The sequence below is a fragment of the Equus przewalskii genome, chromosome 13 (genome assembly GCF_037783145.1).
Source record: "Equus przewalskii isolate Varuska chromosome 13, EquPr2, whole genome shotgun sequence".
NCBI classification, from domain to species: domain Eukaryota; kingdom Metazoa; phylum Chordata; class Mammalia; order Perissodactyla; family Equidae; genus Equus; species Equus przewalskii.
Window position 1 is genome coordinate 13,095,011 of NC_091843.1, and position 27,218 is coordinate 13,122,228.

Below are 27,218 nucleotides of genomic sequence, written 5' to 3' on the forward strand. Positions count from 1 at the left end.
TAGGTCTTCTGGGTCACACCCTCTTGAACTTTGATATCCAGAGTTGGCTGCACAAGCCACTGACCTCTACAGTTCTCTTAACCAATCTCTCTATCATTCTTCTAAGTGAATGATTCTTTTCTGCAAATACAGTGCTTTCTCTAAGCCTCCAAGAAACAGTTAATGCTGGTGATTAATTCCCCTTTCGTATACACTCACTTCAAAGACACTCGCCCTTGGTGGCTTCCATAGTTTATTATCTCTTCTTTTGAAGCTAGCAAAGTTTAGTTTGCTTTAAGATAATAGTTCTCTCTCTTGAATATTAATGAAGAATCTCAAGTTTGAAACACATTAGGGTAAGTACCATAAAAGCAATCAAGGATGCATAATATCCCCAACTCCATTCCAACACATTGTTTGAACCAGGAAGTATTTATTGAGTGCCTACTGTGTGCTAGTTGCTGTGAAGTATGTCAAACGAATAATAATTCCTGCCCTGATTTTTCAAATTTCATTTAGAGTTAAGAATTAGGATACATATTTTAATTAGTGCCAAGCGAAGGGTATAAACTATTGCTGAAATCAGCAAGAAGAACTCTTAATGCAATTGACACCAGATTGTCAAGGTGGATAAGGAATAGGCTGGTACTACTACCTGCTCCCTGGATTCAGTATCTACCTTTCCATTTAGAAACATAAGTCCCAGTTAGAGATAGTATTTCCCTTAAAGCTAGGTCATGTGACTACATTTTGGTCACTGAGAAGAGATGTGTGCAATTTCCAGATAGAGCCTTTAAAAGATGCTGTTTGCCCTTCACATCCTCTTCTTCTCCATCCAAAAGGCTGGAATGTGGACACAGTGCTGTGATAAGCTGGTTTGACCAGGCAGAAAAGATAGCCCCTCTAGAAGGCAGTGGAGCAGTCAGATGGCAGTAACACGGGTCCCTGAATGGAGGATCTCACAGAACTGCAACTTCCTGAACCACCTATCTATCTCCAGATTGCTACAGGAGTGATAAATCGAACTTGCATATTGTGAGAGCCACTGCATTGGTGTACCTCCGGTTTATATTGATTCAACTGATAAAGGGATGAGGGGATGAGGTACTCAGTTAATGCTCATTGGTTTGTATCTAGATAAGTAAAGAGGAAGGAGTTAGAGGGAATTAATGTCAGGAATTAGGAATATTCAAGCTGAGATACAAACTCAGTTTAAGAAGCTATTAAACAGGACAAATGAATTGGCCAAAGGACCTACAGACTTCTACCCTAGAATAAGAAAAAGCAAGAGGCAGAAGAGGAAGAAGTAGAGGTGGAGAAAAAAGTAGGAAGAAGAACAAGAAGAGGAGGATGTGGCAGCAGCAGAGAATTATTTAGAAGACCACTGTGTGTAACTTATTCTGTTTATGATCCAAGTCTGCAGTGGAGGAATTACTGGGTTATGGACCAAACAGTTAATAATAAAATGATTCTTACCTGGTAATTCTCTAAGGTACTGCTACTATCAAATGCTACAATGTATTGTGTTCAAGTTCTGTGTAGAAAGGATTTCTTGCAAACAGAAGCACTTCGTTCCTGCTTAGTTTGGGCAGTGGAATAATGTAAGAGCTCAGGTGAAGTGATGGGTGATGAGCATGCAGAGATTCGATGTTAAGAAACAGACTTGGGCCTCTATAAAAAAGGAGAAGCTCTGGAACAGTTTCCTGGTTTAGGACCAGAAGGATCAGAGCAATTTCTTAGAGTGGTTTATTAATCTAAAAAGTCCTTGTTGAAGTTTTACAACACAGCAAGTATGTTGAGATTAATTTGATTGTACTCATACAGAATGGATAGAGACTTTTCCAATGAAATCATCCTCATGTCAGAAGAGAGAGAATGGGCATGCTGAGCAATTAAAAATTTTGAATCTCTCGTCATTAAAAATTAAAATTAAAAAATGTTTAAAAAGTTGTCATATTTATTTCAACCTAAAATGTTATTTTCAACAACTTACAATGGAATACAACTGATGCTACAAGAAGATGAGCCATGTTTTTACAATGCCTTCCGATCCCTCCTTGGCACACTTTCCTGTGCCCTGGGTCATGATGAGGTCAGTTTCTATGTTGGGTGAAAGTGTGAAGTGCAGCCAAGCCTTTGGTTGGGGAAATACGAGGGCTCTACAAAGAAGGCATGCAGAGACCACTTTGTCTCTGTATCCCTCAGTCTTATTTTCACATTATTTATTCAACACGCCTTTGCTGTGGTCTCCACAACTGTCAGCTTATCAAATACCTTTAATAGCAAGAGGTAGGCCAGGGGCTGGCCCTGTGGCCGAGTGATCGAGTTCATGTGCTCCACTTCGGCAGCCCAGGGTTTTGCTGGTTCGGATCCTGGGCACAGATATGGCACTGCTCCTCAAGTCATGCTGTGAAGTGGTGGCATCCCATATAGCACAACCAGAATATACAACTATGTACTGGGGGCCTTTGGTGAGAAGAAGAAGAAAAAGAAGATTGGCAACAGATGTTAGCTCAGGTACCAATCTTTAAAAAACAAAAAGGAGGGTCCGGCTCCGAGGCAGAGTGGTTAAGTTCACGCTCTCCGCTGCGGCGGCCCAGGGTTCGGATCCTGGGTGCGGACATGGCACTGCTCGTCAGGCCACGTTGAGGCGGCGTCCCACATCCCACAACTAGAAGGACATGCAACTAAGATATACAACTGTGTACAGGGGGGGTTTGGGGAGATAAAGCAGAGAAAAAAAAAAAAAAAGATTGGCAACAGTTGTTAGCCCAGGTGCCAATCCTTGAAAAAAAAAAAAGAAGAAGATTGGCAACAGTTGTTAGCCCAGGTGCCAATCTTTAAAAAAAAAAAAAAACAAACAAAAAGGAAAAAAAGAGGTAGGCCACTGCTCCTGCTGTTTTCCTAGTTTTGCTAGTTGTCCCAATAGGTCATTTGGAAAAAGAGTCATTTGGATCATATAGTGGGTTGAAGTGTTCTCCCAAAATTCAGGTCTAACATAGAACCTCAGAATGCGACCTTATTTGAAAATAGGCTCTTTGCAGGTGTAATTAGTTAAGATGAGGTCATATTGGACTAGGGTAGACCCTAAATCCAGTGACTGATGGATAAGAAAGTAGAGGACACACAGAGAGACATGCAGACACAGAGGAGACAGAAACAGAGAAGGAGATGTGAAGATGAAGGCAGAGAATGGAGTGATGCATCTACAAACCAAGGAAAGTCAAGGATCGTTGAGAGTCACCAGAAGAAAGGAAAAGGCAAAGAAGTCTTCTTCCCTAGAGCCTTCAGAGGGAATATGGCCCTGCTGACACTGTGATTTCAGACTTCTAGGCTCCAGAATTGTGAGAGAAGACGTTTCTGTTGTTTTAAGACACCCAGTTTGTGGTAATTTGTTACATTTGTAATGCAGCCCTAGGAAACCAATACAGATGGGTAAAGTGGATTGGCCTGGATACTCCCAAGAAAAATCAGTCCTTAGCTAAAGAAGCTTTAGATGTGAGACTACACAGGCTTGGATATTGCAGAGGAAATGGAAATAAAGAGGTTAAACTCAGGCAAAATCAATGCATTTTGAATCAAAAAATAATAAAGAAAGATTTTTGACAGTAAATCTTGGGAGGACAAAAAAGCAAAAATATAATGGATGGGGACTGGGACGGAGAATTCTGAGTTGGAGATTAAAAAGTCCCTCTAAAGATCTGGACCTCCTTTTCTGGGAGAGAATTCAGATGGAACACATTAAGTAACGGGGAGATGAGCTCCTTCTGAGCTTTGAGGTTCCAGCGGACCTCTGAGAGCTATGATCCTGGTGAGTTGCTTTAGCCTTCTTTTAAACTAATCTTAAAGACAAAGTCTTTCAGAGGGCTCAGGCAGATGCCATTAAAAAAATTAAGACATCCAAGTATATTAAAAAATAAAGACATGAAGAAACAATAACTTTTAAAGTAGTGATTGCCTTTTAGCACTTTATTTAACAGACTATGTGTATTTGTACAACTGCATTTGAAGATAACATAAATATGAAGTTTTAAAGAACGTTAGCTCCAGGTTAAATAAACCTCCGGCGATAGACCTCTGCCTCCATCAACCCTCACCTCCTCATGGACCTTTAAAGAGCTTTCTCCCTAAGTCAAGGTCAGAATCAGCGTGCTGTGTCTCTTTCTGCTCATTTCTATCCTTATTTGAACCATCCTTCAATTGGGTCTGGATTAGAAAAAGAAAACTCTTTATATGTATACAACTGGCTTAATTTCTGGGTCACCTTACAGAGCTGGAACCTTGGTTGGCAGTTAGACTTCAAGCCACAGTCACCTTAAATAATTTTTTTTTATGGGCTTAACTTGATCAAACACCAAAAATTTGTTTTGGTGCCAAAAAGTGTGACAGCAATGTTTTCCCAGGATAAAAATGTGTTTTTAGCCAACATCCAAATGGGAATCTGTATTAGCAGATAAAGCACTAATCATCTCAACTCTAGGACAGCTGTTCTTGTCAAAGACATATTCCTAAACAAACAGAGTTCAGTGGTATACTCACAAATAGTCTTTTCATATGAGAAAACCAATCGCAAGAGATCGTTCAGGAAAATTGGCAGCGTCTGGCTAAGCGAGCTCCAGGCCTCTGTCTACCTGCAAAGTGAGTCATTTGTTATGCCCCGAGAAGGTACAATCTTCAGCTCAGGGCAGGGGTCAATAGCAATGCCGTGTGATGGAGGTACACGTTTATGGCTATATGCACTCTCTACCTGGTCTGTGAATAAAAAGACAGAGCTACCTCAGCATTATCATTCCCCTGACCTTCATGAGTGGAGTCGTCCCAGCAGGGGAAAAAACCAGCGGGAGAAGAAAAGGGAAAATTAAAATGTTAAAAACTATATTATAGCTCGTTTGTGACCTTTAAAAAAAATTAGACTTGAGAACATTAGGCTGGAGTGGATACAACAAAGTCTGACAGCTGTAAAGTTATAGATTTTTTTTTTTCGGAGTGGCTTTCTACCAAAATCTTAAACAATAAGCAGACCCTGCATGTTTCTTGCTGGCTGACAGCCAGAGAAAATTCAGAATTTTGATCAGGGATTAACTATTGAAAGAAATTTGCCTTGAACTTCAGAGGATTCTTTTCTTCTATAAGCTATCTGCAGGGTTTGTCAAAGGGTCAGTTTCCATTAATAAGGCAATACAAAATGCTACAGATCGAAAGTTATGCAACGATGTTCTTTTCCCTTAAACTTCCATGTTAGTTGGTTTGCTAAGTGAATTCAGCATGACAAGCAAACATTTGAAGCCACCAGTGTTATCATAAGAATACTTCAAGAAAATCTGTGTTGGAAATGACGGCAAGTGTCAATATATTCCAACTACCTAGAGCATTTAAATTTAAAAACCAAAATATGATTGTTGTGAGAGCGGTGTGCCAAAGCCTGAAGATATACGGCTGCCATGAATAGGATGAAAGGATTTTATTGCCCCTAAGAAAGGGTGTCCTTAGGTCTTCTAAGTGTCTTCATCCTTGACAATAAACAAACAAGCAAACAACCAAATCCACCCAGGATTTTATAGCAATTAAGTATTTCTTCTGCTCTAAACAAAATGATCTTTCTACATGCTGGAGGAGGGGGGATGTGGGAGGTGGGGACAATACAATGTTTTTACTTTTTCACTTTCTTTGACATCTTTGGGTAATCAATGTTTGGCTCATCCTGCTTACTTTAATTTTCAGGCATTTTATTATCTCTCTTTATTCCTTAAAGGGTGTTTTATTAGGTTACTGATATTTTTAAATGGCCGTTCAATCTCTGCCTTTTTTATAGACTGGATAATCACAAACAAATTTATTTAACTCTAGGCTTAAACTCAGGGTAAATGTAATTTTAAAATAATATTTTTGGATGATGCACCGACCACCCATAAGAAAAACCATTAAAGGTCAGTCAAAATTAATATGGAGATTATCAAGTGTCAGAAGTTATTTTGCAGAAGCTGCAGAATACGTTTGCAATCTGACTTTATGGAATATCTATTACAAATGAGAAAAAACCTCAGTGGTTTTTGAAGAATCCCATTTTCTTAATAGGAAATTGATGAATGACAGCATCTGGCAGGAAGAAAAAAGCATATGGTCTAACTAACTGTTTCTATAGAGGTTAAAAACAGCTTTGGAATTTCTCTGGTTACTGTTATGATTGACAGACCATCAAATAAATCATTCACTTTTCTTCCCCCCTCCATTGGTCCCATGTACTGACAAAGACACAAGGGGAAATTGGCAGTGTGGTGCATGAGAAATTAGACATGCAATGCCCATTAACATAAATGGATTTTTTTGCACCTAATTCCCTACACACCATGCAAAAATCTACCCGCAGGACATGGAGTATGCATGTTTTCTTGTTCTTTCTATTTATAATTTTTAATTATTAATTTCATATATAATTGGTTTCTTTAGAGAATGAAATGCCTAGTAGGTTATCTAAAACACTGTTTCGGAGTCTTGGGGCTTGATGCTGCAAAAAGATGGGCTGATACTGAAAGATGTTATGGTATGTAATACAAACAATGAAAATTAGGCTGAGAGGTCTTGAGTGAAGTTAGGCTAATTAAACTATTCTCCGTGTTTGAATTCTTGCTACCTTCTCCAGGGTATACTGCCAATCATCTCATCTAGGGGGACTGCTCTGGTTTGCCCTCACCTCCAGGCTCACTTAATAAATGTAACCCTCAAATAACTTATCAAATATTTTTACTATAAAAATGAAAACTGTTTTGGTGTTTTCAACTCACTCAGTTTCTCTCTCTCTCCTCTTTTTCCAAGTCAGTTTAAATACTCATAAGAGAACAGTGCTAAAAGGAGGAAGCTTCTCTAGTATAACCTCTCTCAACCTTCTAGAACTCTCTCTTCCTCATTTGCCCAATTTCAGCCCAGGCTTTGTTTGTATACTCCAAGGACCAGAAACTTACCATCTCATGAAGAAGCTTATTCTGTTATTGGACAGAATTTTAGTGGCTGACCTCCATGATGGCCCCTAATGATCTTCACCTCCTGGTGTTTGTGCTCTTGCCCAGTAGTCTCCAACTCCTGACACTGAATAGGGCTTAGCTCTGTAACCAGTCGGATATGGTGGAAGTGATGGTGTATGACTTCGGAGACTGAGTCATAAAAGATATTACAGTTTCCAACTTGCCATCTCATGGCTCATTGGTTCTTAGAGAAGCCAGCTTCCACAGCATGAGGACTCTCAAACCACCCTAAGGAGAGGCCCATAGGAGAGAAGGTACATGTGAAGAAAGAAGGAAGCCTCCTGCCAGCACCCATCAGCCACCTGCCGGCCACGTGAACTGGCCACTTTGGAAGTTGGTCATTCAGCCTCAGTCTAGCCATCGGATGACCACAGCCTTGTTCAACAACTTGACTGCAACTTTGTTAAAACTGTAAACCAGAACCACCTAACTAAGCCACTCCCGACTCCCTGACCCACAGAAACTGTGAGAAAACAAATGTTTATTGTTGTTTTAAGCTGTAAAGTTTGGGATAATTTTTTATAGAGAATATGTAGATGACTAATATATATTGCATTGAAGTATTTTAGTTATTCCAAATTCACTCACTGAAGACTTGGGAAATCAATGAAATCCCCTTTTCATATGATGGCAAATTCCAGATGATAGTAAATATTTTTTTTTTTTTTTTGAGGAAGATTAGCCCTGAGCTAACTACTGCCAATCCTCCTCTTTTTGCTGAGGAAGACTGGACCTGAGCTAACATCCATGCCTATCTTCCTCTGCTTTATACATGGGATGCCTACCATAGCATGGCTTTTGCCAAGCAGTGCCATGTCCACATCTGGGACCCGAACTCACGAACTCCGGGCCACAGAGAAGCGGAACGTGCACACTTAACTGCTGCGCCACCAGGCAGCCCCAGTAAATCTTTTTGATTTGTGTCTTCTCCAGGTAAAACATTCTCAGTCCCTTCAGTGCTTTGGTCCTCTGCTCTGCTTTCTCACTCCAGATCTTCTTTCTGGTCCATCTCACTCACAAGCCTCCAGCCTTTATTACACTGAGGTCCTTCACACTGTACACAGGTATTTCTGATTGCCTCTTACTCAGATCCCCTAATGCCCCAAAGCACCTCAAACTCACAAGGTCAGAATTAAACACCTTGTTTATTATTTCGGTCCAAATTTGTTCTCTAAAGTATTTGGTCTATCTTGCTTAAGTACACTGCTAGTCACTCAAATTTCCAAATCATAAAGCCAACATGTTCCTCTTTGTAACACAGAATTCTGAACACGTCATTCTCTTGCTTAAGATTCCTATGGAACTCTCTACTGCCTTCAGGATAGAAGGGATCTAAACTTCTAAGCACAGCAATGAAAGACTTTATAATCTGGTCAGTGCCTACTTTTCCAGCCTTTTTAATCACTTTCCATAACTCATCTCAGTCATACTGAACTATCTACTAGCTGTTTCATATTCTAGGGCCTTTGCACATGCTATTCTCTATGCTCTGAGTGGCTTTTATTCACACTGACTCCCCACCCCATGGGATCTTCCACTAACTAAAAGAGAAGGCATATTGACTTTTTAAAACTTCCCTTCAAAGTAAAGCCTTCCATGCTTCCCTCTCCATTGCATCATTTCCCCTGTATAACTCTTTAGATGTCTCACGATGTTTTATATTGTGTTTGTTCACGCAAGTATACTCTACTAATCTCTGACTTTCTAGAGAGTGCATGTCTTATTCATGTTTAGATTTATTCAATCATGCAGCTATTCAGAAGGATTTATTGAGTAATTTTTCTACTGTATGCCAGTGACTATTGGAGATACTGGGGATATAGCAGTTAACAAGGCAGACAAAATGTCTGTCCTCAAGAAGCTTTTATCTTAGTGAAAGACATAGAGGGCAGACAAGTATGCTTATAAATATATAGAATGCAGATGGTCATAAGGATAATAAAGCAGGAGTGTGAGTTTAGGATAATAAAATAAAGCAGGATGATAAGTTTAGGGAGGATGCATGACAGTGCAGGTGGGATGTTGGAATTTTATATATGATGATCAGGGAAGGCTTCTCCGATAAGGTGACTTTTAAGCAGAAATCTGAAGGAAAGGAGAGGAACAAGCTCTTTGATATCTGGGGCGAGAGTATCCCAAGCAGAGGGAGGAAGTGTGAGGATTCTGAGGCTGAAGAATACTTTAGGTGCTCAAGGAATTGCCAGGAGCCTTGTGTGGCTGGAGTGTAGCAGGAGAGCAGGAAGGAAGGCCAGGAGGTCAGAGAGGCGTCATGGAAGGGATCCTACTGGGTCTTGCAGCCATGGTAGGGGATTTGATGTAAGCTGTGTAAGATGGAAGTCAAAGGAAGGTTTTGCACAGAGAGGTGTTAAACCAGACTTTAGGAACAAGGGTGGAGTCTTAGCACCTTCAATAGCTTTCCTGAGTAACTGATCCATCAAGGTGCTCATAAATATCAGTTAAATGATTATCTACTATCAAGGCCATTGAGCCAATCTCAACGCCATTCTCAGAGCATATTTTAATTAGTCTGTCCCTTTTTAATTGCTGTATTTAGAACTAGATCAAGGCATTCGAGTTTAATCTGACAAGCAAAGTAAAGACAGACGCATATTCCATGATATTTCAATAAGTGAAATTCATAGGTTTTTTGTTTCTTGGGTTTTTTTTTTTTTTTGGCAGACACAAGACATTATTGACTCATTTATATTACAGTTAATGAATTTTTCTCTGTGGTCCCATTTTTGGGCAGTTTGGTTGAAGGAGATTCCAAGTAGAGGAGCTTACATTTACCTTTATCAAGTTTATCCTGTTTAATAATATCATCAGAAATTGAGGATATACAAAGTTCTAGTTCAGTTCAACAAATACTCAGTGAGCATCTAATATGAGCCAGTTCTTTCCTATGGACACTAGACAAGTTTAGTCTAGTATACCAGATCCCTCACCAAGATAGTTTTCTTTATTTTTGTTTCTTACATTGCCAATTTTTAAAACATTTTCAGAGTTGTTGTAAAACAAATAGTTGACTGATTTATGTTTTATAATTTACATGGATGGTCTCAGATTGTTTAGACTATTCTACTTTGTGTTCAAGACAGATAGCATTTTGCTCTCTGGGGCACCAGGATGCTGAATTGGTGTCATAGACACTGTCCATGCTTTACGTCTATCTCCTCGCTTTACTATAATCCTGTATAAGCATTCAGAGTGTGCTTTCACCCCCAACAGTCAGTACCTATATCTCTTCCTATATCTGGAAATTCACATCCCACCTCCAGCCTCAGCTGCACCAGTCGGTTTCACCAAGGACTGATTAATGCAGAGGTAGAGAATGGCTCCCTTGCCCCTGGTGGGGACAGTTGTAAGTGTGATCTACCCTGTCTGCAGAGATCCTTGATGAGATTGAGCTGAAGTACTCCAAGGCACTTTGTTATTGCATCTGTGCTTGACCTCCTTCCCTGCCTAGCCCCAAATTTTCACTTCCCAGCCAGTTTTTCCTGGAAATGCTTCCTAGGTTGATGTGTGTGTGACAGACGCACATGCATTCCTCCCACCTCCCCTGATGTTTTTCTGATTGATTTATTGTACAGATTTACTTTATTAACACTTCTGATAAAGCCATTTTTAATCCTTCTTGTACCCAGTCCTTATTTCTCTATCTAGTCTTCAAGAATGCCAAAGAAAATTCACTGTACCATTTTAGTTATTCAAAGAAAAAAGTTGGTTTTAGTCTGATGTTATAAGGTCCTAGTGAAAGAATGCTGAGCATACGTTATTCCCTCTACCTTCCTAAGTGCTCAAAGCATCTTCCGAGAATTTTGGATCTCAAGCCCAATGATGTGTAGCTAGTGTACAGAAACCCCTTTCCATCTTTGAAAGCCAGAATAACATTTTTCACCTACACTGTGCTTTAGAAGTTCTTATTTTCTCAATGAGCTTTAGTCTCTTAAGATTTGACTAACGACAGAATATCACATACAGAATCAATAGACCTGGGCCCTGGCCCTAGCTCTGACATGTCCAAAGTGTATAATATTAAATAAGAGATATACCTTCTCTGGGTCCCAGTTCTGTTATATAAAAAATGGAAGGTTGAGCCATATGCCCAAATATACAAGAGTAAATGGACGGTTTAGAGGAGTGAGGAGCATACTACTTTCACTCAGTGGAGAGCTGTTCAAATATAATTTTGGTTGGTACTATTCATTCCCAGTCTCATTCTAAATATATTTGATGCTACGTAAATATAAAAAACTTAGTTATGAATGATAAACAATATGGAAATATTCATAATATAGGTAGAATAAAATTGTACATATATTTCGATTGTAATTATACAATATTGGTTAATGACTTAGAAAAAGATTGGAAAGGAACATGAAGCTCTAAAAATAGATACTTAGAGAAATAGAATAGTGAGTCATATTTTTAGTCTTATTAAAGTTTCAGTAAACTTTCTAGAATATTTTTATATCTCAAATGATATATTAATATATTCTTTTCTGTAAAAACATTTTAAAAATCTCCCTTCAATTGCCAAGTCTTACTCCTTTGAGTAAGAGGTAACTACTACCTCCATTTCTGTGTGCATTCTTCTATGCCACTTTTTATACCTCCATACACACGTAGGTGCATGTGGATAGAGAGAGGTATGTTGGTATCATTGCTGCTACTTTTTGTTTTTAAACAAAGATGGGATCACATTATATGTATTGCTCTCTGATATTCCCTGTCAGTATGTAGTGTTCATTCTTTTTAATTCCAGCAGGGGATTCTACAGTATGGATATTACATCAACTATTCAATTATCTCCTAATCCATTAAAACTTTATATCCTTTTAATCATTTGTGGGTTATTTTTTTCTGTAAATTGTATGCTCATGTCATTTGCCCAATTTTTCTACTGTTTTTTTCTTTTTCTTATTGTAACTAATTTATGAATTCTAGATATTAATCTTTTGTCTATCACATATTTTGTGAATATCTTCAGTGTGTTTCCTGACCTTGTAATATTCTTTATACTATATTCCATCACGTGTAAGTTTAAAAATCTAGCCAGAGTGACAGCCAGAGTGATGTCAGTGGAAATGGGGGTACAGGCAGCTATAACGATCCATCTCTATGGAAACACCAAAAAATGAAACAAAAACAGTCAGGATCAACTTTGCCAGAACTCTGGCAAAAAGTGAAAGGTTTACAACAACCAAGGGGATGTTTAATTAAGAAAAAGGCAAATGAAAATCATTAGGAAACCTTTGTAGCATTTTTATTTGCTCTTGCCTCACCTTCTTCTCTGGTACGGAAGAAGGCAGCTGCATTCCCAATGTAGGACTTTGTCCCTGGTTCCAGAAGAAACAGAGCAGACCTTATTCACAAAGAATTGTGTTTGTCCTAACTGTCTGGAGACTACTTGAAGGACTGATACAAGTCACTTGTCTTTGTGTCACCTAAATCAAAACTCACTCAGGGTAGCAAAACAGTAAGCATTCTTCACAAATATTGTAAGGCAAAGACACAACCCATAGCCACCTGAGGCAAAAGACTGACTGAGCTATATAATTGAGCCCTGAAAATCTGGGAGGAAAATCTGGGGAGAGAGTTTCTTGGAGAAATTAGGGTATTCAAAAGCTTCCTGTGTATACTTTGGGATTTAGAAAGCCACGGACATGCCCAGGGCAGGAGTCCTGTTCAGAAAAGATCTGAGAAGAACCCAAGTTTTCACCTCTGGCTGATCTCTAGGTTCAATGCAGGCAGGAAGTAAAGGCTAAGACAGGGTTGTAAATGGCATGGCTAAACATTAAATGAGTGGCCCGGCACAGAATCATCCTATAAAGACATGGAGAGTCTTTTTCATTCTTTTTTCATTCTTTTTATTTGCTCTCTCCCTCTTTCAGTTCCTCCCCCCGCCCCCATCTCTCTCTTGCCTTCTGGCTTCTAAGAAAATCTCTGTCAAAACCTACTCAGCAACAGTCTAAAGGAATGGAGATTTCACATAAACAATATAGACTTTAGAAAATCTTTTAGCGATTACAGACAAAGACTACAGGTTTAAACTATTTTAGGAAAGTCATTAAACAAACAACAATTACAGCCTACAGCTGTAGAAACAAACACAACCCTGAGGAAGGGGAAGAATGTGAGTTCCAGAGTTAGCAGATTATAACATGCCAATTGCCCAGCTTTCACCAAAAAATTATGAAGCATGAAAAGAAACAAGAAAGCATGACTAATTCACAGAGGAAATGAACAAAAACTGCCCCTGGGGAGGCACAGACATTGGCCTTACTAGACAAAGACTTTAACTCAACTATCTCAAATATGCCCAGTGAGTAAGAAAAACCACAAAGAGCCAAACAAACAAACAAAAACCAGGAGAATGATGTATCAAAAGATAGATAACATTAATAAAGATATAAATATTATAAAATGGGACCAAAAAAATTTTAGAGCTGAAAACCAAATAACCAAAATGAAAAATTTACTAGAGGGTTTCAAATAGCAGACATGAGTGGGGAAAATAAAGGAACTCTGAAGGAGAAGGTAGGTCTTTTGAAATTACCAGTTTGAGGCACAGACAAAAACTGAATGAACAAAAATGAACTACACCTAAGAGACCTCTGGGACACAATTAAGCATACTAACATATAATAGGAATTCCAGAATAAGAGGAGAGAAAGAGATAGAAAGAATATCTGAAAAAATAATGGCCCAAAACTCCCTCAAATTTTATGAAAGCATGAATCTACACATTCAAGAGGTTCACTGAACTCCAGGAAGGATAAAAGCAAAGAGATTGACATGGAGACAAGTCATAGTCAGTTTGTGGAAAGCCAAGGACAAAGAAGGAATCTTGAAAGCAGCAAGAGAGAAGAAACTCATCATGTACAAAGTGTTCTCAATAAAATAAACACTGGATTTGTCATTAGAAACCTTGGAAGTCAGAAGGGATTAGGATATTTTTTAAGTGATAAAAGAACAAAATAAAAACTGTTAGCCAAGAATACCGTATCCAGCAAAACTATCTTTCAAATAATGAAGGGGAAATGAAAATATTCGCAGATAAACAAAAGCTGAAGGACTATCATTACTAGTAGAGCTGCCCTACAAGAGTCCTTCAGGCTGAAATGGAAAAACATTAGACAGTAATTGAAAACCATATGAAGAAATAAAGAACTCTGATAAAGGTAACCAGATAGAACCCAAACTTCCTGGAAAAATGGCTACACTAGATGATAATGAAGATAGCCAACATATTATGGTTCTAAAACTTTCTCTTCCTCCCCAAGTGTAAGTCCATGCTCCCTGTAGTAGAAAGCGTAAGCTCATTATGTTGTTTATCCCAGTTAATTATAAAATTATAATTATAATTATATAATTATAAATGTATAAATATTAATATAATTTAATATAAATATAATTATAATTATGAAAAGTAGGAGTTTCTAAGTTTTGCATCTAATAATTAGCTACTTTCCTATTCTTTACTACTGTGAGTATAATTATATTTTAATGAAAAAGGTAAATATGGATGTACAGTAATCCCCCTTTATCCACAGGAAATACATTCCAAGACCCCAGTGGATGCCTGAAACCACAGATAGTATAGAACTCTATATAACGTATTTCTTCTTACACATACATACCTATGATAAAGTTTAATTTACAAATTAGGCACTGTAAGAGATTAACAACAGTAATTAACAACATAATAGAACAATTATAACAGTATATTGTAATAAAAGTTACCGTAGATCTTAGCAACCTCAGCATATGACTTTTTCTTTCCTTGTTAAGTCAAGGACTTTCACCTTTTCACCTAAGGGAGGCACTTTATGGCTTCTCTGGCATATCTGAATTGCCAGCTCACTACTCTTGTGCTTTGAGGTCATTATTAAGTAAAATAAGGGTGACTTGAATACAAGCACTGTGATACTGCAACAGCCGATCTGATAACCAAGACAGCTACTTAGTGACTAATGGGCGGATAGTGTATACAGTGTGGATATGCCAGACAAAGGGATGATTCATGTCCTAGGTGGGACAGTGCAAGATTTCATCATGCTACTCAGAACAGGATGCAACTTAAAACTTATAAATTATTTATTTCTGGAATTTTCCATTTAATATTTTCTGACTGCAGTTGACCATGGATAACTGAAACCTCAGAAAGAGAAACCACGGATAAGAGAGGACTACTGTAGTCTCTATGTTATTGAATTCAATAAATTCAAGTCAATGTAAACATTGTAAATGTACACTTGGTTAAAATAATAAATTATATTATACATTGTAAATGTACACTTGGTTAAAATAATAAATTATATTATAGAAAAATATTTATAGCCAAATTTATGTTTTTCTTTAATAGCCTCTATATTTTTTGTAAGGTAGCCTTTCTCATTACAGAATTATAAAAATATTATCCTAAATTTTCATATAACTTGTTTATGATTTTATATTTTTATGTTTAGTTTTCTTAATTCCTAAAAAATTTGGTTTTACATCTTGTGAGTGAGCAATGAAAATTATTTTCCAATTTTATAGCTATTTAACCAATGCTATTTAATGGAGAATTTACCGTTTCCTCTTCCCACAAGTTGAAAAGGTTTAAAAATGCCACATTGATATGTTAGATTTTTCAAAATGATACAGGTCTATTTCTGAACTCTCTATTCTGCCGCTGTTATCTACTTGCTATCATGCTAGTTAGCAATGTTTTAATTGCTGTAGTTTTTATAGTATGTTTTGCTATTTTGTACGTCACGTTTCATCATCTTCTTCTTTAATTGTTTTCTATATTTGAACATTTCTTTTTTGATAAATTCTAAAATCATCTTGTCAAGTTCCATTGAAACATTGATATACCTGGGATATAAATTGGGATTACATTGAATTTATAGATTCCTATTGAGTCTTCACATCCAGGAAGATAACGTCTTTTCCTTTACTTAAAATGTAGTGGTGAAGAATCCAAGCTCTGTCTCCTTCTTCCTATGAGATTTTGGGAAATTGACTTAACCACTCTGCGGGGTGAGGATTCAATAATTTAATCCACATAAAGCTTTTAGAAAAATGCCTAGCACATTGTAAACACCTCATTAAAGTCCTTTTAAATTTTCCATTAGAATAAATTTATGTGGTAGTTGTTTACAGAAAATAAAACAGGGAGAAAAATCAAGCTAGTGACCAATTATGTTCTCCACTAAGCACCTAAATGTCCATTTGTGGAAAGGCGCTGGCAGGTCCCTTGTTTTCTAGGCTTCGGTTGCCTGTTACGTAGGAACAACAGGTGTGCTCAGACATCAGCTAGGTGTGGATTTGAGTTGCAGCCCTACTATGGGTCTTAATTAAGTTATCCCATCCCCTTTCTAATAATAACTACCTTGCAATGTTTTTATGAGAATTAAAAATATTATCATAGCATAATAATGATATTTATCAAGAGCTTAGCATGTGCCTGACACATTAGGTATTATCATTTTATTATCCAAACTGTTAATATCCCCATTTCACAGTTGAAGAGACTCAGGCACAGAGAGGCTATGAGATAATCTTTTTTTTTTTAAGTATACAATGGAGTGGTTTTTAGTATATTCACAAAATTGTGCAACTGTCCCCATTATCTAATTCCAGAACATTTTCTTCACCTTGAAAAGAAAGCTTGTATGCATTAGCAGTCACTCCCTATTCCTCTTTCCTCGAGCCCCCAACACTAGGCAACCACTGACCCCCAACACTAATTTACTTTCTGTGAGACAATCTTTAGATTATAGCACTAGCCAATACTTTCAACCACCATGCTATGCAGCTTTTCATATTTCTACAGAAACCAAGTGACACCAAGTAGGTGGTTAACAAGTGACAGATCTTTGTTTTAATGTTATTGTTGTTATTTTTCTTATTATTGGTGTATGACCTCAAACCCGAGAGAAATTAAATATATGCCAAAAGAAACAAAATGGAATGAAGGGCAGACCCTGCTTTGTCTCTGGCCATGTACACGCACATCAGATTGCTGTGTCCTTTGGACTGATTTCATGGCTATGAAACCAGTAACTGGGTAAATGTCCAAGGTGGGTAATTCCTAACTCAGGGGGCCTATGAACTCTGATGCTGTGGTCTCTGTCCTGATGACACATTTATTTATGGCTATTGCCAGTAGACACCAGTATTTTTAGTCTATGACAGCATCCATTAACGAGTTTGAAAAACTCAAATAAAAAGAAATACTCCAACTCTACGATATATGTCTGTTACATAGTTGGGTATTTTTAGTTTCCTGTTACCATAGTAGCTATACATGGAAGCAAGGACATAAACTGAGACATTAGTGCTATGATCTACCATAAATGTAAGATTTGATTACACTTAACATTATATCAACTCGCATGATTACTAGTCTTGTTAGTGGTCTTAGAATTACACCCTCATTAAAAATAAAGCAACATAATTTATCATATTGACCTCTAACAGTACATAATTTATTACTCATGAAAAAGCTCCAGATTGACACCTGGTAATGGTGAAATAATTTTCTTTATATAATAGAGCTAGGCTGTGGGTGCTTAATGGCAAGTATACAGGTGAAGTCAGAGAAATTCATTCAATTATCCGAATGTCATGTTGACAAAATCTTCAGATATGCAACAAATTTCTACCATTTTGTCTTGATGCTTGCACATCATTTAGACAGGTATCTGAGACTAGGAATTGTTCAACATAAAATTCAGAACCTTTAAACCTTTTAATGACTCTGAAAATATTGCTCAATTCCATTCTAATTTGGACTAAGGGCAATTTTCTTAGACGCTATGCTTATAGACACACTTAAATTTGAGACTGCAGACTTGAAATCACTCAAAAAGTGGTGACTAAAATATTTTAAATCTCAAAAGAAAAAGAAAGCAACCCATAAGAAATGGAAACAAAAAAAAACCCTGACACTGAGATACACATTATACAAAATAAGGATAATCACTCTAATAGAATTTCTGGCCTGGAAAGTGAAGCATAGTTTAACATTAATGGACCTCTTTTACATGTAAACGTGGAATTTCTGGCCAGAAAAATTAAAGCTTCAGAAAATTTGGCTATTTGGGTCTTTTGTTTGAAATAGCACTCTCTTTCTAGAAGCTAAGAGAATTTGACCAATATATTATGCCTTACCAAGTTTAAACACCAAAGGCAAATTCTAAAGTTTTTCTTTTGTCCAGAAGATTATGTGCTTATAAGAACTAAACATCTTAGGCAAATACAAGCTAAAGCAAATGCAATAGGTATCCTATTCCAGATACTGTAATTTGCGTTTGTTCGATCATGTCATTAATCTATAATATTTTCAGTATTTTCGATCTCTTCCTTAATGCACCTGGCATCTTATTTCCGGCTTTAACTGCTGACATGTACTGGGCATAAAGTCCAAAAGGCCCACGACAGATAGAATGACTTCTAAACATTTTTCCTCAAGGGAGCTTTCAAAATCAGAGCCCGTAAGGGCATAGAAGGATTTCAAGACTATTTTTGCCAATATCCATTATTTTTCACATTATTCTAGGTTATATTTCATGTACTATCCAATTCCCTAAAGTGCTTACATCCACTTGGACTTTTTCCAGAATTCCAAGTTTCCATCAACCAAAATAATTTAATAGTGTACCAACATCGCTCGCTAGCTCTCCTTGGCCTCTTTCAAGAAAGCGATGACTAATGAAGAGAAAACTACCTCCTATCTCTTCACTCTGTCCCATTCCTCCCTCCTCCCCCACTCCCCGAGGACTTGTTCAATCCAAATAATTTTATTTTTAAACATTTGTAGAAAATATTAGAAATTTCTCTATGCTTGAGAGCTAACCTAACTAACCACCACTCACCTACACTTTGCAAAATTTCATGCAGATTATAGACACATTCTCTGAAGTCCTTTGCATGAGCTTTCGAAAGCATATTTAGCGAGGTTTATGGTTCATTGTACCCTTTTCCCCCCAAATATGGGGCTGATGATCATTCACAACACCTATTATATAGTATTTTTCATCAAATGTCACTGTATTTGGAGGTGAAGTATGTAGATTTTAGATCATCAGAAAGCTTCTCTTCGAATCCTGGATCTGCCAGCTCTTTGGGGCAAATTATTTAACTTTTTTAAGCCTCAGTCTTCTTGTTTGCAAAATGAGGAAAAATATCAACCTCATAAGGAAAACTAAATGACATTATCTACAAACAGAACTTAGCATATGGAACATAGCTATAAATGCTAGCTATTATTCTTATCATTTTCAAAAATGTCAGGAAAAAACTCTCATTAATGTCAACATATTAAAAACTAGACAAATGTCTACTCTTGGGTCTACCACCTCAAAGGTGATTGTATCAACTCAGAAAATCTAGTTTCGATCACATAAGTAACATGACAATGTGGTGTCCTTGAAATTAGGGACACCAGTTCTTCCTGTCTAGTTTTATCCCTACAGCCCACCACAAACAGGCTAAATACAGTCCTAAATAAAAAGCTTACTTCTCTTTACATATGGAATAAATTCTCAACTTTTTAATATGACAATCAAAGCCCTCATTGCTAAGACTCCGGAGAGCACGTGATGCTTCTTGCTTCCTCATCATCTTAGTTCACCCTTCCAATCGTATAGCAGCTCGGCCATTCGGCAGGCATGATTTCACCCAACTCCAAGGGGGTGGCCTTTATTCACCTGAGACAATCAGTGTAATTCTATCTCCCTTAGCACAGCTGTGGTTTAAGGAGGGGAGTGTCAATCAGGCCTAAGCCAGTAAGAATGGAATTCCCCAGCTACCGTGCTAGTTCCGGGGATGAATATGTGGTATAAGTCAGCTAAACCAAGATGAAACAGGTAACTCTGTTTGATCATTGAATTAAGAGGATCTCTCTCACGAGGCAAAAATCAGAATGCATGGAACCTTGTTCTTGACAGCCATTCTTTGACAAAAAAGAGAGCCCACCATAGGGAAGCTGATACCCCAGAAGTCAGGGCAGAGAAATGTAAAGAAACCGTAAGAATTTTTTTTTTTAATTGATGCTGTCTAATCAGTGGATCAACCCTTACCTGTAGTGTGCTTAACCAATGCATCTCTTTACTTTTTAGTCAATTTGAGCATTCTTTTACTTGAAGTTAAAAGTTTGTGGACTCGCATATGCACCAACAGTTTTCTAGACTAATGTCCTTCTAGATCTTTCACAAACATTATGGTCCAGCTATATTTCCTGGTTTGCCACTCTCCAAAGACCTCCCACACAATGGCTGCCTCTGTATGCCTTTTGAAATAGTTCCCTGCATCAAAAATGCTTTCCTCCTTTATTTTACTCATTTTTCTAATTTCAGCTCAAGTATACCCCCACTTGCAAATCTTTTCCTAAACTCTTGGATTATGCCACAGGCATAATGACTTGTATCTCTCCATCTTCCCTTTCCCCTCCTGCAGACTGTCAGTCATTTATGGGTAGGACTGATGCCATGTTGGTCTTTGTGTCTCACCATTGTACCAAGCACAGGGTTTACATTTGGTAACTCTATTGACTTCAACCAAACCATAGGTTTTGGCTACACAGTTAGGGAAAACCATATTAACAGTGAATCTATCTAACTGTTGATGGTGAAGAATTAACATGCTTTGGCCATCTATGTGTTAGGCACTATGTTATAGGATTTTACAAATTCGTATGTTATATCATTTAATTTTTATCACAGACTTGGAATTCTTATTTTGCAGATGAAGAAACTGGGACTCAGCAAGATAAGTAACATTTAAAATCACAAAGTTTGTGAGTGAAGAGGCCAGAATCAGAATTAAGGGTCAAAGTTTGCAATGGGATAAGATCACTCAGTGGGCATATACACACCACAAAATTCCAGACCTGGCTGGACCAGTCCATTTAGTTCAAAGCTCAGGGCAAAATGATGTTTAGCATTATGCAATCCTCTGTAGTTAAACTGGACCTGGTTTAAAGAACTGAAAGTTTAAGAGAGGAAATTCATAAGAACCAATGTGCTAATTGCCCTAACTAAAGTATACGGTTTGAATTTCTATTGTTCATTCATTTATTAAACAAATATTTATTCAGTGCCTTTTATGTACCATGCTATGTTCTAGGTGCTTGGATACGTTACAGAAAAGAAGAAATTATACTTCAATGAATTTGATCAACTCAGGGTTGGTGGAGATTTCTCCACTCATAAAACTACTACATCAAAAGTTAAATAATAACAAAATAATTTAAAATATGAATATAATTCTTTGATTTTTTTGAGACCTCATTATTTGTCTAAAATGGAAATAATAAAAGAGGCAGTTTTATGTACAGACTCTTTACATTACTTTGGGAGAAGTAATTCACAGAGGTCAGAGGTCAAATCACTTGCCATTTTCCTTTCCTACTTGCCAGAGGAGGCAAATGATAGAATTATTCATGGAAGGTGTTTTTCAGTTATGTCAGCCATAGATTAAGGGAAATTTCAATGAAATTGTCAAAGCAGAACATTCAAGATCTATAATATCACTTTGATCCTCATCTGGGGAAAGGTCTAAGCTGATTGCTTCTGTTATACCCTCTTTCTTGTTTTTTCCTAAGATTTCTAAGAAGGACAAGAAAAAGAGAAATCAACGTCTTCTCAAATTCTCTTTCTTCAGAGAATTTATTACCTGGACTCTCTTGAAAATCAGGCTCCAAGTTACAAGGAACGGTTGAATAAATGCAAAATTTAGGATATAATTAAATTTTACATGGAGAAAGGGGAATTGAAGAGGAAACTTATTTAATTCTTGAAATATAAGATCGAGAGATATATGTAAAAAAAAAGTTTGTGAGAAAAAATTCTATTGCCCTCAAAACATTAGCTCATCATCAGTATTTTTTCCTCCTTCTCCCAGCTTTAACAGGAATGCTAAGCTTTTATTTTGAATGATTCTGATTGCAAAGCAGCCTTTTGATTTAATCATTTCCTCTGGAAAGATGCCACTTACTTAACAAGGGTCAAAGTGTGATAGGGGAAAGCAGAAGGCAGATCTAGCTAGAAAATAGATGCCAGTCACACATTGCAATTGAGTTTTATATGCACAGATTTAAAATTGGACAAAATTGGTATCTCTCAAAACTAGATTTGCGAAAACAATTTCCTTCCAGTAAAAGCCCAAGGTCTGATATTCTCCTTTTGATGATGATAGCCAAAGGACCGTAGATTCTGTCGATGACTGTAGATTCATTGGTCACATCTAAATAGTATTCCCCAAAGGCAGAAATTTTTCAACAACCTTAACATCATATCTTCATGCTTAAATGCACAATTTTCTTGTGGGAAATTTCATCCATGTTGTGATGAACTAATTCTTAAGAGAATGGCTTTGGAATTTAACATGAAAAAAAACTAGAAGGAATGCAAAATCACAATGTTGGTGAGATGGGAAAGAAATTGGGGTTCTCAAAAGCAGCTCAAATGACTTTAAATAGAGCACAATTTTTGGAGGACAAATTTTCATTACATATCAAAAATCTTTCAAATGAACCTATCTTTGACCTAATAATCTCACTTCTGGGAGTTTATCCTAAAGAAAGAAATCAGAAAAGTACCCAGCCATATATATATTTCTATTCACTGGACTACTATACAGCAGTGAGGACAACCAAATTATTGCTACAGACCTGGATCTGGACAAATCTTGGACATAATACTCTGAGAAAGAAGTAAGCCATAGAAGAATACATACCGAATGATTCATTTTTTAAATAAAATTCAAAAGCAGGCAAACCCAAAGAATACATTAATTAAGGATAACTAGATGGCAAAACTATAAATGAAAGAAAAAGATCATTAAAAACCACATTGAAGATAATTAAATCTTAGGAGAAGGAAAGATCCACAAGGAGGAAGCATCTACACAGCTAAGACTTAGGATACAAATGTGGAACCACCTGAATTTCTTGAACTTCTGATGCCTATTCCATAGATGACATCACAGCTCTGACTTGAAATATGTACTCAAGAACGTGGTTTTGAAAACCAACCTTGTCATCTCAAGGTTTAAGGAAAACGAGGTCCTCCCTATTAAAACATTCAGCAGGAGTATAATTAATTTAAAAATACTCATGAGGAAAATATCTATTGAAGCTATAAATGTTGGTTCTTCCTCAATAGGTTTACTCTGTTAGCTTGTTACAGGAACACTAAGTGATTAGCAAAATTAGTCTTGTTATAGGTAAAGGGATCAGAAGGTACATATAAAACAAAATGGAACATGCAATGGAAGAGGCTATCTTGTGGAAACATTTTTAACGCATTGACAGTGTAAATAGTTCTGTGGTCTGTTTTGTTCTATATTGTAGATATAAAAGATCTAGACAGATTCAAAGCTAAAATATGTTTATTCTTATTAGTATCATGTTATTTGAAAGACAGCAATAGAGGGAATCAAAGCAGAAAGATCTGAAATAACATTAAGACCAGGGGCTAACGTGTTCCACATTAAACAAATGAAGAGATAAAAATGAAATAGAAATGAAATGGGAATTTTTAAGACAGTAAAATTAGTTTAAAATAGTCTTAGAAAAAATATAAAAAGAATATGAAAAGGTAAATTACAATAGAAATAAAATATATGGAGATCAAATTTGATTTTAAGACATAAATGGGAAGTTAAAGTACAAGTAAGTGAAATTATAACTGGTAAGTATTAAGTTGGGTATAATTCCATAAAAATTCTAAATTATAATTGTAGTAAGTAAAGTGGCAGTGGAACTCATATCAAGAAAAAAGTAGAAGGTGAAAAAGGTATCAAAAACTTGTACAATGGTGAAAATGTCCATGTAATTTTGGAATGGTGTAAGATGAAAAGCTGAAAATAGAGCAGGAATAGATAAAGGAAAGTAAATAATGACAAAAAGAAAAGGGACTTGAGAAGAGTCACAACTTCAGTGTAGCATGAAATTGAAACATGGCAAAAGGATAATATGAAATTCTGAAGAGGCAAATGACAAAAGTACAAAAACCCCCCAAAATGGTTAAAAAACACGGCAAAGATGAAACGATTTGGGGTGATTCTGAAGAATTAAGTTAACAATGCATCGACATAGGCTGAAACACACAAATGAGAACAAATGATTGAACTCTGCAAAGAAAATGAATACTGAAAAGCTTCAGGAAGATTTTTTTTTTTAAGCTGAATAAAGCGAGATAAACATCTCACTCAAAAACCAAAAAGAAACACATGGAAACAAATGCTTGCTTTAATGGTAGGTCAAAGAGCACCAGAGAAATTGCAGAAACGCTTTTGAAAAGATAAAAGGCCAACAGAAAGCTGAAAGAACTCGGGGAAAAAAAAAAAGCTGACTGAGAGAAGGAACTGCTGAGAAGGGCACCTTTCTCAATTATTTTTCTGCGTTCTGAAGTAAGTTGTTATGAGACTTTGGTACCAAGAATACTACTAAATTGGAAACAATTTAAAACTTGATTAAAAAGTTTAAGGATATTTTTTCTTTTGCGGGAGATTAGCCCTGAGCTAACATCCTATGCCAATCCTCCCCTTTTTGCTGAGAAAGACTGGCCCTGAGCCAACACCTGTGATCCATCTCCCTCTATTTTATATGTGGGACGCCTGGCACAGCATCGCTTGATGAGCTGTGTGCAGGTCTGTGCCCGGGATCCAAACCAGCAAATCCTGGGTCCCTGAAGCAAAGCATATGAACTTAACTCCTACACCACTGGGCCAGCCCCAAGGATATTTTTTAATATGAGCAATAAACAAGTTCAAAGATAATCAGATGCTAAAGAGAATAAAATTGTACATATATAGATGGCTGAAATATTATTAAGTATTACAATTTGAGACAAGTCGAAATTTAGACCAACCAGTTACTGGCAGTACCTGATGCTTCTGATATACATTGGATATTTAAAATACAAAATAAAATGAATTACTGGTACTGTTGGGCATGGAGCACTCTAGGCTACTTCACAAACTCCATCCTACCCTTGTACATATGACTGGACTTTAAATTTCTATATTGTTATGACTACATTATGAGGCAATCTAGAGATAGTAAAATATAGGAAACGTATATTAAAACAGAGAACATAAAAAGCACATTAGGAATCGAAAGAAACAAACACAAATAGTATATTATTACTTGATGAAAAATTTATTAAAAAAGTATTAGTAAATAAGAGGAGAAAATAAATTTGAGAGATAATTATGTAGGAAAAATAAAAGAGCTCAAAAGAAAAGCATACCTTTCAAACCTTGGTAATTTTTCTTCAATTCAAAACTTGTTAACTTAACAAACAAATTCAAGACAGAGTTCTTCAGATATAACTTAGAAAATACCCAAGTCAGTTTGGAAAGTTAACATTTTAAGATCCTGGAAATCAATCATTGAAAAACTGCCTAAGGAAAGACCACACAAAATGGGAAAGAACAGAAAAGAAGACGATCAAAAGAAATATCATACATTAGTTTGATAATAAGAAAGGCTGATAATGGCAAAGGAAGGGATGGCTTGAAACCGTGCCTAAGATGACACAGGGCTATATTTCTAAGAACAGAAACATCATTTTGAATCATTATTCACAAGTTTCTACCAGCTGTCTAGAGTTCGTCAATGGGATGAGGTCACCACTCTTATCAAGTGGTTAGTAGAAACTGCTAAAAGCCATCTTCAAATTTTATAAGCCCTGAAGAAATCTTTATTGAGTTAAGGCAGGAATTGCCTTTCAAAATTTGCCTGAGGAGTTGAGTCAAACCACGTCTTCATTATCATTTAATCGGAGTTATTTTCAATTTTTACTGGGCTGTTTTGCCACTATGAACTTAGGTCATAGCTGAGACTAGAAGCCACGTGGGTTGACTTTCATTCAAGGGCTTATTCTGCTTTACACAAATAGTCAGGCAACAAACGTGAATATCATCCCTTGAGCCCTAAGTCCAGACAACTGTATGTAGGAGGAAATGAGATTTTAGAGACATATGACTCTAATACTTTATAAAGCATTCTCATACACATTTAATTTGATCCTTATAACAACCTTGTGAGATATGTAGAGAACATCTTAACCCAATATCTCCAATGAGGAAATAGATTCAGGAAGATAAGAAAGCTATTCAAGCTAATAAAGTACATGACAGTAAAAAATAAAACCTAGATTTTCTCTAGAACTTCCATACAAGCTACCCCCAAATAACAGACTCCAAATATTTTCTTATTCCTATCTCTCAAAGCAGCATATTAGATTCTTAAACAAAACACTTAACATCTTAGTCTGAAGAATTTGCATTTGCAGCATTTCAAAAGAATATGGAATTGCCCTAAGTACTTGATTTAAATCTGCATTACTAAGAATTTCATTTCTGTATCTGGAATTTAACCATTTTTCTTTTTCTTGGTCAAGAAACTAAAATCTCAGGTTGACATAATTATCGAACACTGGATGCCCCTATTCTCCGAACCGAGCTCCAGGTCTTTCCTCCTCACATTGCCGTTTGAATTCTCATTCATACACTTTACATTTGGTACACATTGCCATGCTCTTGAAAGCAATTTTCTTATAGCACAAAGGATTTCTTAAAATGTTACAGTATAATCTAACAACTTTACACACTGTTTAAGAAATATAGAAAAGGGCAACTTGCTCTCATTTGCTTCTCAAATGCCAAACCCATATACAGTAATATAGTTTTATGGAGTGTAGTTTTTTTTTTTCTTGGCATTAGACATTACATTACTTTTCAGTGGCATAAATTGAAAACAAAATCACATTACCTGACAAATTTTCAGCAATTTGCCAATACTAAATGTTACTGAGTCCATTAGTACTTGTATATTGAGTTTGTTTTATATGAGGTTTTTTTCCTCCCCTATAGCCATTGGTAGAAGAGAAATGCAAAGTGAAAGAAAAACTAGTTTAATCAGTTAGCACAGAACGTAGCTTTCAATGTAGAAAGAAAGGGTTGCTCCACGGTAGTAATTTTGTTAAAAAGCTCATAGAACATGTTCAGGAACAGGTTCCCAAATTACCTCTCTGGACATTTGGAGGATTTCTAGAGAGCTAAATGTACAGAGAGGATTTTTTTAGAGGCTTTCCTTAGACAAGAATCCTATATTCTGATATACTTTTTTCTTGTTTGAACAGGCTTTATCTTCATATATTGGACTGTACTTAGGAATTATCAAGGACAATTGTAGGTCCTGAACCTGTGTGCCTC